The sequence below is a fragment of the Terrapene carolina genome, unplaced genomic scaffold (assembly GCF_002925995.2).
Source record: "Terrapene carolina triunguis isolate 2854851 unplaced genomic scaffold, T_m_triunguis-2.0 Scaffold67, whole genome shotgun sequence".
NCBI classification, from domain to species: Eukaryota; Metazoa; Chordata; order Testudines; family Emydidae; genus Terrapene; species Terrapene triunguis.
The window spans coordinates 45,000,523-45,013,036 of record NW_020664418.1 but is presented as its reverse complement, the minus strand read 5'-3'; positions in this window follow the sequence as shown (position 1 = coordinate 45,013,036).

The window sequence follows — 12,514 nt, the reverse complement described above, 5'->3', positions numbered from 1 at the left end:
ACACAAAGCATGAAAACTTGATTTACTAGATTGACTTACATATTAGTGGCCCTTTCAGGGATTTTCAGAACTTCATTCAGAGAATTAACTTGCTGTTGAAAATTGGGTCTCAGACCTCTATAACTCATGTCTGAAATCAAGTCGACATCTTTTATTGCCACATTAGGTTGTTCTACAAAAACTTCTCTTTCACGACAACAAGACAATCAATCAAAAAGATGAACATAAAGAGCCGCCACCACATCCGTCACAATTTGGACCGCCTGACTATAGAAATGTTGGTATTGGCTACGGTTCAGTAGAATGTCTCACCAAGAATGAAGTTCAGATTACTTGTGCAATGCATGAAATTTACATTTGACAACACAGAATGCACAGTCAGGCATTCTGCATCATCATAGCACTCAAACATTTACTTTGAGAAGAGAAGCACAAAAGCTAGAGTTGTTGTTTCTTTTTGCAGAGAGGAAGAAATTCAGTCAGGTGAGATGTCATTTGTTTTTATAAAAAGTGGCCTCTTGCCCAACCCAAACCACAGTGTGACAACTGTTGTCTTTAGAAATGGCTCATTCTTTCAAAGTGAGATGGGGTTTCAGTCTGCTCTTTACCACACCTCAGCATTAGTTATGTAATAACGAAATAATTAAGGCTGGATTTGTTGAAACACCACACCACTGTAACATCCAACCATGTTTGTAGGTATGGATCAAGAGAGCTGGAAAGATCTTTTCTCTGTGTTGGTCTTCACAGGAAGATACCTTTTTTGAGGTGGGGGTGTGGGAAGATATTTAGGGCCTAATTATTAGTGGGGTCCCAGCTAGCCCGTGACTGGTGCACGTGCAAACATACAGCGTAAGAATGGCCATACTGGGTCAGACCAAAAGACCATCTAGCCCAGTATCCTGTCTTCCAACAGTGACCAATGCCAGATGCCCCAGAGAGAATGAACAGAACAGGTAATCAAATTTCCCATTCCCAACAATATACAGCCTTTTCCAGTGCTATCACTTGCACAAGCAAGTGACCAGTCTTGCATGTGCAAGTTCAGATGCCAGCTCAGGTTTAATTCTCCAAAAAGGCATGCTCACAAATGGAGGCTGGGGCTACATTTTTGTAACTATCTGAGTTACTAAGAAGAAAACATCCCTGTATTTGTGAGGTTATAAAAAAAACCTTCTCAGTTCTTAAGGAGCCAGCTTCTCCGCTTTGTGTTCACTCTTGGAATACACAATAAGAAAAAGTAATGGAGGTTTTGGTTGACAACCAAAAAGAAGGCACTGGGGCAAGTACTATCATTTTATGATAAGTCGTCACACTGCCTAGCACAATTGAGCCCTTACACCTGTCAGAATAAATCACACACACACTTATCTGCTCAAATCTACATATATACTGCTGTCCTGCATGGCAGACGTAGCTACGAAAGTGGGTTGTCTTTGTTTTCTGTCAAGCACGTTTTAAAGTTCTAAAGGAGTTTGACGGTGAGCAGACACAGCAGCCATTTTGTTCTTAGCACTGCTAAAGCAGTGGTGGGCAACCTGCGGGCCACACGCGGCCCGTCAGGGTAATCCGCTGGCAGGCTGCGAGACAGGGTTTACATTGACTGTCCACAGGCATGGCTGCCCGCAGCTCCCAGTGGCGTGATTCACTGTTCCCAGTCAATGAGAGCTGCAGGAAGCGACGGCCAGAAAGTCCGCAGGCACGGCCGGTCAATGTAAACACTGTCTCGCGGCCTACCAGCTGATTGCATCTGGGGGCGGCCCGTCAGGGTAAAGTAAAAATGATGCCAGCATGATATTTATTTTTAAACTCATCTAATAGTAATTTTCCCTTACACAATACAGCACCTTGCTATTAAGGATCTCCAAGAATTTGATTAATGCAGCTAACCCTCGCAGCACATCTGAGGTATTCTCATACCCATATTATAGATGGAGAAAATAAGCCCAGAATGACTTTCTCTCAAGGTCAGATGGCAAGTTGGCAGATAGCAACAGAACCAGGAATCCTTATTCCCAGTTCTCCATTCTTGTCAATAGACCACTCTGCTGCTACAGAGGATTATGTAAAATCTTTTCAAGGTTCAAAAGATCAAACTAAAAAATTAATTTTAATCTATTTCCTTTGTTATGGGAGTATAGCCCAAGAAACTCTCATACGGAAAATGAAAAACAAACAAACAAAAAACGATCAGAAAATTGAGGTAGGGACACTTTCCAAACAAGGAAGCATATTATGCCTCATCTTGTAATCCTTGTTATCTCAATATTGTGTTAAAGCCTACACGCCAAAACAATGACAAATACCAGCCAAATATTGCACATCTCATATTAGCACCAAATCTCAGGAGATGAGGAGCCAGGGAGAGAAACTGTATTTGCCAGTCATGTCTTCCCTGGGTTTAGAGATCTTCTTTATTAGTCATACCATAACCTTTTGGAAGAACATTATATATATATGTTCTTCCAAAAGAAGAACTATATATAGTTAAGTTATTCGACATTAGTAATAATTCCTGGTAGTTTAATCAGAAGGGTCAAGTTCTGTTGTCTGCCTTAGTATGAATGACAAAGATATTTCATCCTAATATCTTCGTACTGACATACGTGACAAGCAAAATGAAAAGTGTAATACAATTAGTGTGTTGGGCTATTTGTCCAGAAGAGGGGTACGAGGAGGAGTGTATCTACAGGAGTTGTAACTTCTGGATATTGTGAGCAGCAAGTCATGTGGCATGATAGACGATCTAGAAAGACAGTTAAGGATCTTTTCCTTGAAGCCACTAACTAATTAAGTCTTTACTAAAGGACAAGGCTAGTTATTGCCATAACCATACATAAGAGCACTGGTAAGTGTACAAAATCATGAAAGCAAACAGCTACCTAACAGATGCCTCTCTTCTCATTGTTTTTACATGTATGACTGTAAAACAGATTTTTTTAAGAGAAGGTAATAAACGGATCTGAAGAGAAATAAACCTTTTCAAGAGGCACAGAGGAAGATGTAAATGACATAGAGGTAATGGTATTACCCAATAGGGCTACAAATGTAAAGGTGGAGTAAGTCTCAAGAGCTTTTTAATGTTCTCTGGACAAGGAAAGGTTCTGGGGGTTACATACCAGGTCCTGGGCATCATGGGAAACAGGAATATTCAAAAGCAGAAAGTCAATAATAATACTGGAAAGTTGAGAAAAAAATATTTAATCACCAAGAACAATCCGATTTGAATATCTCCAGTTTTTCCTTCAGTGACTGCCTAAAACAAACATTTAAATGTGAGGGTGTCAAGCCACATGAATCACCTTTAAAGCATTCAGTTTAATTAGACAAGGATAAAGAAGTTTAAACAATGTCACCGGCGCCTCATTCTTTGTATTAACCTCTGTCATAAAGCAGAGCAGTGCAATCAGTAAAAGTGAAAAAGTGATGGTTTAGTTAAGCTTATTTGTTACAGTCACTGCTCTTGCACAAAGTGATTTTTATGGCCATAAACTTCCAGAAGAGTAGAAGTCAAGGTCATGATACCAATGCATCATTCTGGTGGAAGAACTGTACTGAACCTGTCTCCTGTGTTATAGGGGAAGAGAGTGCAGTGGTTTCTAGCTGCTTTGTGAGCAAATGCTACATTAAAATCTATACTGCAGTACACTTCTAGACAGACAAACTAATCAAGGGAATAGGCCTGCATTATTTTCTGTCGCCTGCTTTTACATTTGTGTACAATATGATACATTAAACTGAGATGGATAATGGGCTATTTCTATCATAGTCAATGTCTGCACTTCACTCACACGACACTTGTAAGGATCTCTTTTGTCATATCCTTGAAGCTTGATAATTATTAACAAAACTCAAAGAGGCCCAGATCGTCAATGGGAGTAAGATGCTTAAATACCTTTGGGGACCTGGCCATAGAGCATACGTATATACACAGGGTTACCTTTCAGCAGAGTACAAAAGGACTTATTGATTGTACATAGTGGTAAATATATTGCTGAATTAAAAATGGGGAGGGGGGAATCTAATCTCAGACTACTTTACAGCAAGTATTCACAGCAAATACCACAAGTTCCAGTTGACAAAAAAAAATAAGTAATTGAGAACTTGGAAGTATACATCATGTAGATAGTGCTTTACTAAAAAAGATATTTACACAGAAACTATCCCTTTTGCATCAGGGGAAACAGCACAAGGAGATCTTCAGGGGAAGGAGCTCTCCCTACCTGCCAATGATGAACAAGTCCGGTTCTGACCCCAGCTGCAAGCAGGCGAAAAGCCTTCTTGGCACGTCTTAGTACAAAGAAGAGTTATACAATCCAGTTGCGGCTCTTAACAGCGACAGCCGATTCCCCACTGTAGGAGCACAATAATTCTGCATAACAAATATAGGTGAAAGCCTCACAATCCAACAAGAACAAAATATACTATAATCACTTCTGGTTTCCAAGTAGGGTGACCAGACAGCAAATGTGAAAAATCGGGACAGGGGGCTGGGGGTAATAGGAACCTATATAAGAAAAAGACACAAAAATTGGGACTGGTCCAATAAAATCGGGACATCTGGTCACCCTATTTCCAAGCATGAAGGTGATAGGGAAAGTTGAAAGCAAAAACCAAACCATATGCAGCAGGTGAATATGAAATGCTGTAAAATATACTTGCTAGATGATATAAACAGAAATTATTAAACTACTGCTAACAAATGTAGTGATTTAGAATAAAGCTGCAGTACTACCACATGTCAGCAGAGCTGTTGATAAGCTAAGGATTCCAAGTCAGGTTTTTAAAAACAAAACAAAACAAAAAACAAGACACTGAATCATACCAATTAAGAGCAGATAAGCCTATAGAACAGGGTAGAATGGTTTTAGAGTTTAAGCCATATAAAAGGTATGGTTAAAACTGGCAAATTCAGCTGTATATTAAAAGTGAGGATTATTGCAGTGTAGCTTAAAAAAATCCCAAACAAAAGCTAAAGTTGAACAGAGCACCGAATAAAGAGTGCACAACTGGACATCAGGCAGGCAGGGACAATGCCCACTAAAGGTAAAGGGTCTGATCCCAATAGCATTGAAAGTCAATATTTAAAATATCATTGACTTCAACAAAGAAGGATCTGACTCAGTGAGACTAAGGCTATGTCTACACTAGCACTTTTGTTGGTAAAAGTTTTGTTAGTCAGGGGTGTGAAAAAAACACCCTGAGCGACAAAAGTTTCACCGACAAAAGCATATGTGGACACTGCTATGTCGGCGGGAGACGCTCTCCTGCCGACATAGCTACCGCCATTCATTAGGGGTGGTTTAATTATGTTGACGGGAGAGCTCCCTCCCGTCGGCATAGAGCAGCTACACGGGAGATATCACAGCTGTGCCGCTGTAAGGTCTGTAATGTAGACATTGAAATTCATCAAAGTCATTGAAATCTTTCCTTTACTTAACGTGGTTGATTCCAGCAAGTCCATGCAAAACAGCTTTAGAGGGGAAAAAAATCAAAAGTATTGTCCCCAACATAGTAAAAAGGAAGAAAAGAAGCCAGCCAAGCCTGAGAGAAATATCTGAATCCATTTGCCAGATAGAACAGAAAGCTTCTGCATCTCGATTTTTCCACAGAAAGTCACTTTTGGAATAGTCTTCATAAAGTATTTGCTAAGCGATTAATATTGTCCAGGCACTGTTAAAAGCATTGCAGTAGATTTCACTGACAAATAAAAAACAAATTAGAAGTAGCATCATGAAATAAAATGTTCTACTTGAACCAATAAATATGGTAGTAGCGTAGTCCTGTCCACAAATGTTGCAGTATTTTGCTTGACTTTTGGCCAGTTTGATCAATTAGAGTGACAGCTGGTTGTGCGGATGTACATGTTTGTTAAAAGTGTTCAAAACTCAGCTATCTGTAGTTCCATTGAGTTGAAACATGGCATTAATTCAGCAAAGATGCACACAGGAAGTTTGGTCTTTAACAAGGAAGTAGTGCTAGTCTTTAAACAAAACAAAGATAGAAATAGTCAGTGTATCTAAAAGCACTAACGCCTAAAAAAAAAATAGAACCATATTATATCCGGAATTGCAACTTCTCTGCTTTATATACAATGGACACACAAATAGCTTGCCACCCTCTCTCTCACACCCCGAATCTGGCTCAAAGCCAGAAAAATCACAGAAGTGAAAATAGCACACACCTCTCTTCCCCTTCACCCACAGACACACACCTTACTGTTACCACAACTACCATACGTCACAGACCCACACACCACAACAATAACCACAACCCTCAATCTTCCTTCCCTCCCACACACCTCTTTACCAAACTATACTCACTTAACTGTATAGGAGGAGAAGGGGATAGTTGGGTAATGGTGCTAACGGGAGGCTCGCTTCACTGGGGCAGGAGGGAGGGAGGGAGGGGCAGAGATAAGCTTGCAGTACATGGTCTATAGCAGGGGTGGGCAAACTAAGGCCCGCGGGACCGTGCTGCCTGGCCCCTGAGCTCCTGGCCTGGGAGGCTCGCCCCGGCCCCTCCCCTGCTGTCTCCCCTCCCCCGCAGCCTCAGCTCGCTCACTCCGCCGCCGGTGCAATGCTCTGGGCAGTGGAGCTGTGAGCTCTTGGGGCAGCGCAGCTGCAGAGCCCGGCCTGACCCGGTCTCTGTGCTGCGTGGTGGTGGCAGCGTCAGCGTGGCCCGGCTCCAGCATCGCCAGCCACCGGTGCTCCAGGCAGGGTGATAAGGGGGCAGGGAGCGGGGGGGGGGGATAGAGAGCAGGGGAGTTCGGGGTGTTGGTCAGGGGACGGGGGTATGGATGGTGGTCGGGGGGAAAACAGGGGGTTGAATGGGGGGAGGGGTCCCGGGGAGCAGTCAGGAAGGAGGGGGGGGGTGGATGGGGCGGGAGGGGGGGGGGGGGGGGGGGGGGGTGGGGGCCGGGCCATGACCTCCTCCCCTAACTGGCCCTCCATACAATTTACAAAACCCGTTGTGGCCCTCAGGCCAAAAAGTTTGCCCACCCCGGTCTATAGTATATGGTAGTTGCGATCACGGTAAGGTGTGTGTCTGGGGGTGAAGAGGGGGAGGGTATGCACCACACTTGCCATCATCCTCAAACGATCATCACAATCTAATTTACTCACATTTTTATGAATTCAGACACCTTGCCCATTCGTCCTCCTTCCACCACTCCACGCATTCAGTCCGTACACGTCCATCCGCATTTATTCAAACCGCCTTTCACTCCATCCTATCTTTCCACCCACACAGCCATTAGGCCCATACTTCCCAGACACCCCATCTACCCATTCATTCCACACTCATCCCCTGAGTACACCAGCACACACTGAATCCGTACAGCCACCCATTCTGTACACCCTCCCCACCCATTCTATGTGCACCTCTGCCCGTCCCCCACACACCCCATCACCTCTCTACACTTCAGACCCATTCATGCCACCCACATGTCCCATCAGCCCCAGGAACAGTTCAAGCTCCATGAGGGGAGGGAAAGCTCAGCCCTGCCACTCAGAGGCAAAGCCCAGGGGAAGGACAGGGTTTCCTTGCGTACAGTGGAAGCCCCATGTCTCTCTATAAACATCCCTGGTGTGTGACTCCCTGCTCCGGCCCCAACTCTGCTTCTCCTACGCAAAAAACAGGCACACAGCCTTACTTCCCATGCCTCTGGCTCTCCCCCAGTATCTGATCTCCCACCTGTAATGCCTGGCTCCTCTTTCCCTAGGCAGAAATTCACCCCCAAAGCACCTCTATATCCCCAACAAAGAGGTCAGACCAGCATCCTCCTCCTATTCCCCCAAATCCCTAATACATACATCCCCCTCCATCCAAGCTCCTCACTCCCTCAGAAGGCAGGTCCCTGCTTTTCCCCTACTGGAATGCCTGGACTTTGCAATGAAGCCATGTCAGGGAGTGAGGCCCCCAGAGTCCTCAATCCCACCCCTGTGACCATGAGATGAGGCTGGACACCGGACCCCAAAAATCTCCAATACGTCTGCCCCCGCCCAGCTTCTATTCTTTTAGTGCCCCAGAGTATGTCTATCCCCTCAAACTCTTCCATCTGCCTCTGATCCCATCCCCGGGACCCTCAGCTGCCCTCTTACTTCTGGGAAGGCCCCAGGGCCCCCCATTGTCTACACCTCCTTATCTGTCTTCAAGGGATGCCTGGTTACCCCCCATCTCCAGTCTTTGAGGGGCCAAATCCCCTCCCCCCCAAAGAGTACCAGGATCATCACAGGGAGGAAGAGCCTTGTCACCTGGCTGGCAGCCAGAGCTAACTCCTGCCCAGCCCTGACAGCTGGGCAAGCTCCACCCAGTAGAGGAGGGGCTCTCAAACTGGGGGTCGGGACCCCTCAGGGGGTCACGAGGTTATTACATGGGGGGTCGCAAGCTGTCAGCCTCCACCCCAAACCCCACTTCGCCTCCAGTGTTAAATATATTAAAAAGTGTTTTTAATTTATAAGGAGGGGTCGCACTCAGAGACTTGCTCTGTGAAAGGGGTCGCCAGTAAAAAAGTTTGAGAGCCCGTGCAGTAGAGGGATTTGATGACGATAGTGAGTTTCCCCATCACCTGGGAAAGAAAACCAGTCCCACGGGGACTCAGTTTGCCTGCAGGGTTGGGCCCTGTCAAGCATGGAGAAGCTGCATCCCCACACCACACAGACCCCCGAGCTCTTAAGTGAAGGGGGGCAGTGGCCCCCAAGACTGGAAAGGGCAGCATATGGGCAGCCCCTGAAGACATATGAAAGACGACTGGACCTGGGGAGGTCAGCTTCAGGGGGGCCAGAGGCACATGGGCAACCCCAGAGCTAGCAGGCTCGGAGATCAAAAGGCTGAGCGCTTCACCAGCATCTGCCCTTTCTTTATGCAGACGACATGTAGGAGACTTGAACTCTGCGAGATAGGGTGAGGGAGTAGGCTGCCATCAACCTGTGTAGCAGCTCCCAAGGGCTCTCCTTCCCAGGGAGGCAGGTGACTGTAAAAAAAAAAAATAGTGAGCGAGAGGGAATTTCCTCCACAGAAGGGCCTGAAAACGAGTCATCTACAGCAAAAAGCCATATAGAGTAGGCAGGCCTGTCGGTGCTGTTCAGCTACCTAACTTTTCATTTCCTTAGTTATGGGGCTTTGAGTGAGGTAACAGCCCTAACTCCTTCACAACCCAGCTTATATTAGATTTTGTAGGTTTTTATAAAGCATTCTTATGTAGGAGGTTGGCTGCACGGGAGCAGACTTACAAGTGGGGTGCAAATTCAGCAGCTAATGGAGAAGACGCTAATACACCAGGAGGGGTGAGGCATACGGTTATGTGCAAAGAGTTTCTCCATTAGCAACCCTTGGTGCATGGGAAGGAATAATAGCCTAAAATCTCATTTATTAATTTTTTTTTAAAAAGAAGAGACTACATATTTCAACAGATCTACTCAGGATACACTTCTCCACTGAAGTTTGAGTAGATATACAGTGAAAGAAATCAGGTTGACAATGGCTGCTCCAACAACCCGTGAAAACATCTCAGTCACAGCAACATTTCAAACCTTTCCTGTTAATGTTAGGAAACCAAACTAAACTTACTGGCTACCTATTTTTAGAGAAGGCTTAATTCCTGTTTCTGCCCCCCTGCACCCCCAAGGACTTTTTATAATGTAACTCTAACTCTGAAGTTGCTAGCAGAGCACCTCCATAACATTGTAAATACATTTCAAAAAGACTTTTTCACAGCAGGGCTGAAAGCTGAAACTCCAGTGGAGTTACTCTGGCTTTATGCCAATATAAGAGTAGCATTTGGTATTATATATAACTGAGATATTATATAACCAGTAGAGCAGCATGATTACAAACTTTTGCTATACATGAGACAGTAATGCAACTGTAAATCTAATCTTTACAGTTAGTTAATCAGTTTCTATTTTGCAGGCAGTTTGGGTGTCATTTCTTATTTTGTAAATAATAGTTTAAAAATGATGAAGCTATACCCTTCAATGTACCTTGCTATAAAACCAAACAAACAGTCAAGGAAATTCTGTAAGGGGTACTTCCTCCAGTAGACCCATTGTTCTCAAACACATCTCACAGAGGAGGATGCAAGCTGGTAACAATGGGCAAGTTAACAGGATCTCTTGGTTGTGCTTCCATATCCGTACACAAAGGGGACCCTCTGCAGAGAGGGAGATCAGCCTACTCTGCAGCAGTCTCCCACACTTCCCCTGGACTCCACAAAGAGCGTTCAGAAACCCTGCAGGGTTCCAACGAGTGAGCAGACAGCAGGTGAAGTACGGATCTCTTCACTGGATAATGCAGCTCCAGGTTCCAACTATCCACGGCTCCGCCTGCATGGGGTGGATCCCTAGAGAATCCAGTGGCTGAGGAAATCGTGGCAGCTCAGCTCCAGGAAGTAACATACACTTCCAGCTTTTCTTGCTTTCATGAGATTAAAGCTAACAAACAAACCTGTTAGGTTTTTAACATTCTAACTCAAGAAGTCAACAAAAAGTAGAACAGAAGATTCAGACTTGCCAGTGACAGTAGCAATGATAAAATTTCAGCACATGTATAACATTTTTTCAGTTTCAAAATACAGTTCAAAAGCCCTGAGATAGGTGTCAGCCTCAGTCAACAAACGGGAAACAGAAAGAATAGAGAGAGGTGAAGAGTCTCTGCCAAGGCTACACAGAGAATCAGTGGCAGAGCCAGAAAAGAACTCAAGATTAAGAGTTCCTAGCTCCCAACCCCTGCAGGCCATTCTGCCTCTGATAACAAGTCAATTTTTGCATCCACTCTTTACAAAAATCATTTTTTCTGGCACCACGACAGACAATATACTTTGTCACATAAAATAAAGCACAATTTCCAGTAACGCGGGCATACTGATTACACTGGACTGTTATCTATGACAAATAAGATTATGCAACAGCTTGCAAACCCATTATTGCTGTAAACAACTGCATGTATCAACAACTGTTTTTCAGCTGACAATTGAACAAACGCAGGAAATAGGATACATAAACAGGAGCACCACTGACAACATAGTATTTAGAAAATTCACTAGTCTTCCAAATCTGTCCAGTCTGTTAGTAACATCATTTAGCTGCTTGGAATTTATGAGTCATGTTATAATGTGTTGCACAGAATCTGCACATCCAAATTCAGTTTTTGCACCTTGCTCAAGGGGGTGCTATTGAGTAATAGGGAAACATCCCCTTCTCCACCAGCTTTTAATAAAGTATAATATTTGTGAAGGCTACCGGAGCAATGATTAGGGGTTCTAATCCAGTTCCCGCCCTCTCCACCCTCTTAATGCCCCTAAAAAAAAGTCATAACTTGTACTTTACAAAGGCTCCTGGTGGACCCAAGCTGTTTGTTTGTTCTCAGTTCCCACCTGAATGATATATTCAGAAGTAGCCTTGCTTATTCCATTTTTCAGTATTTAAAAAAAATACACTGCATACTGACAGATCCATTTGCAAGACATGACTTCTATTTGGCCATCATTTTATAGCTTGTGCATGCAAGTGAGTGTATAGAAACGTGTATGGAAATGATTAGAGGCTGGGTTGATCCCCCTTTTGGCCAGTCCAGCCCTGACTGCCCAAGTTTGCCCTTAGATTTATTGACGCAATGCACTAAGTTCAGGGTGATCTGCATTCATATCTCAATGCAGAACTGAGCCTCAACAGCTAAGTTTACACATCATTAGTTATCCATTGTCATTACTGCATTAAGGGTTTTCAGGAAGGACAGACATTGAGGGAAAGCTGCGAAGTGACATTATTAAAACATTGGATTAGAAATAAATAGAACATAAACCCAAAAGATTTTAACCAGATTTAAATATTTTTAAAATTCAAACTGACCCAAAGCAGAACTTACATTACAAAAGAAGAACAAAATACATCATGATATTGATAACACAAAAAGGTGCATGGAAGCTAGATTTGTGGGCAAATTGTAAATTGCTCTCGTCCCAGTGACATTCTGGGCTCTGGATCAACTTTATTGAGAAGTTAAGATTTGAAATTTCCATATGGTCCACTCTGGTAAACAAACTATATGTTCTCTTTTGCTTCAGGGTGTCTGTATGACAAATTAATCATGCTAGTCCTCTTTGTCCAGATGTGTTCTCTTGTTATTGCCAGCTATAGCCAGAAAACTAAATTCTCCACGCTATCCCAAGGAAGCCAGAGTTATTCCAAGCATGACTGATGATGAATTAAAAAACCAAAACACTCAAAAGCTTTTTAAACTAACAAGTATTGTCTATAATGTAGTAAATAGTTTAGAAATATGGTAATTAAATAATCTAAAAAACCCACTCTTACTCTGCTGTACATTTATAAACATATTTACAAAAATCTTTCTGCTTTGTTTTTAAAGGATGAGGTTTGCAGTTTATTAATGATCAGAATCTTTTGCTTGCCTGTTTCTTTGGTGTATTTGCCAATTTTACTATTATTAAAGATTCAATAAAATGACCACCAATGTATATTAAGGGAATGAAATTAGGATATGTAATACATTT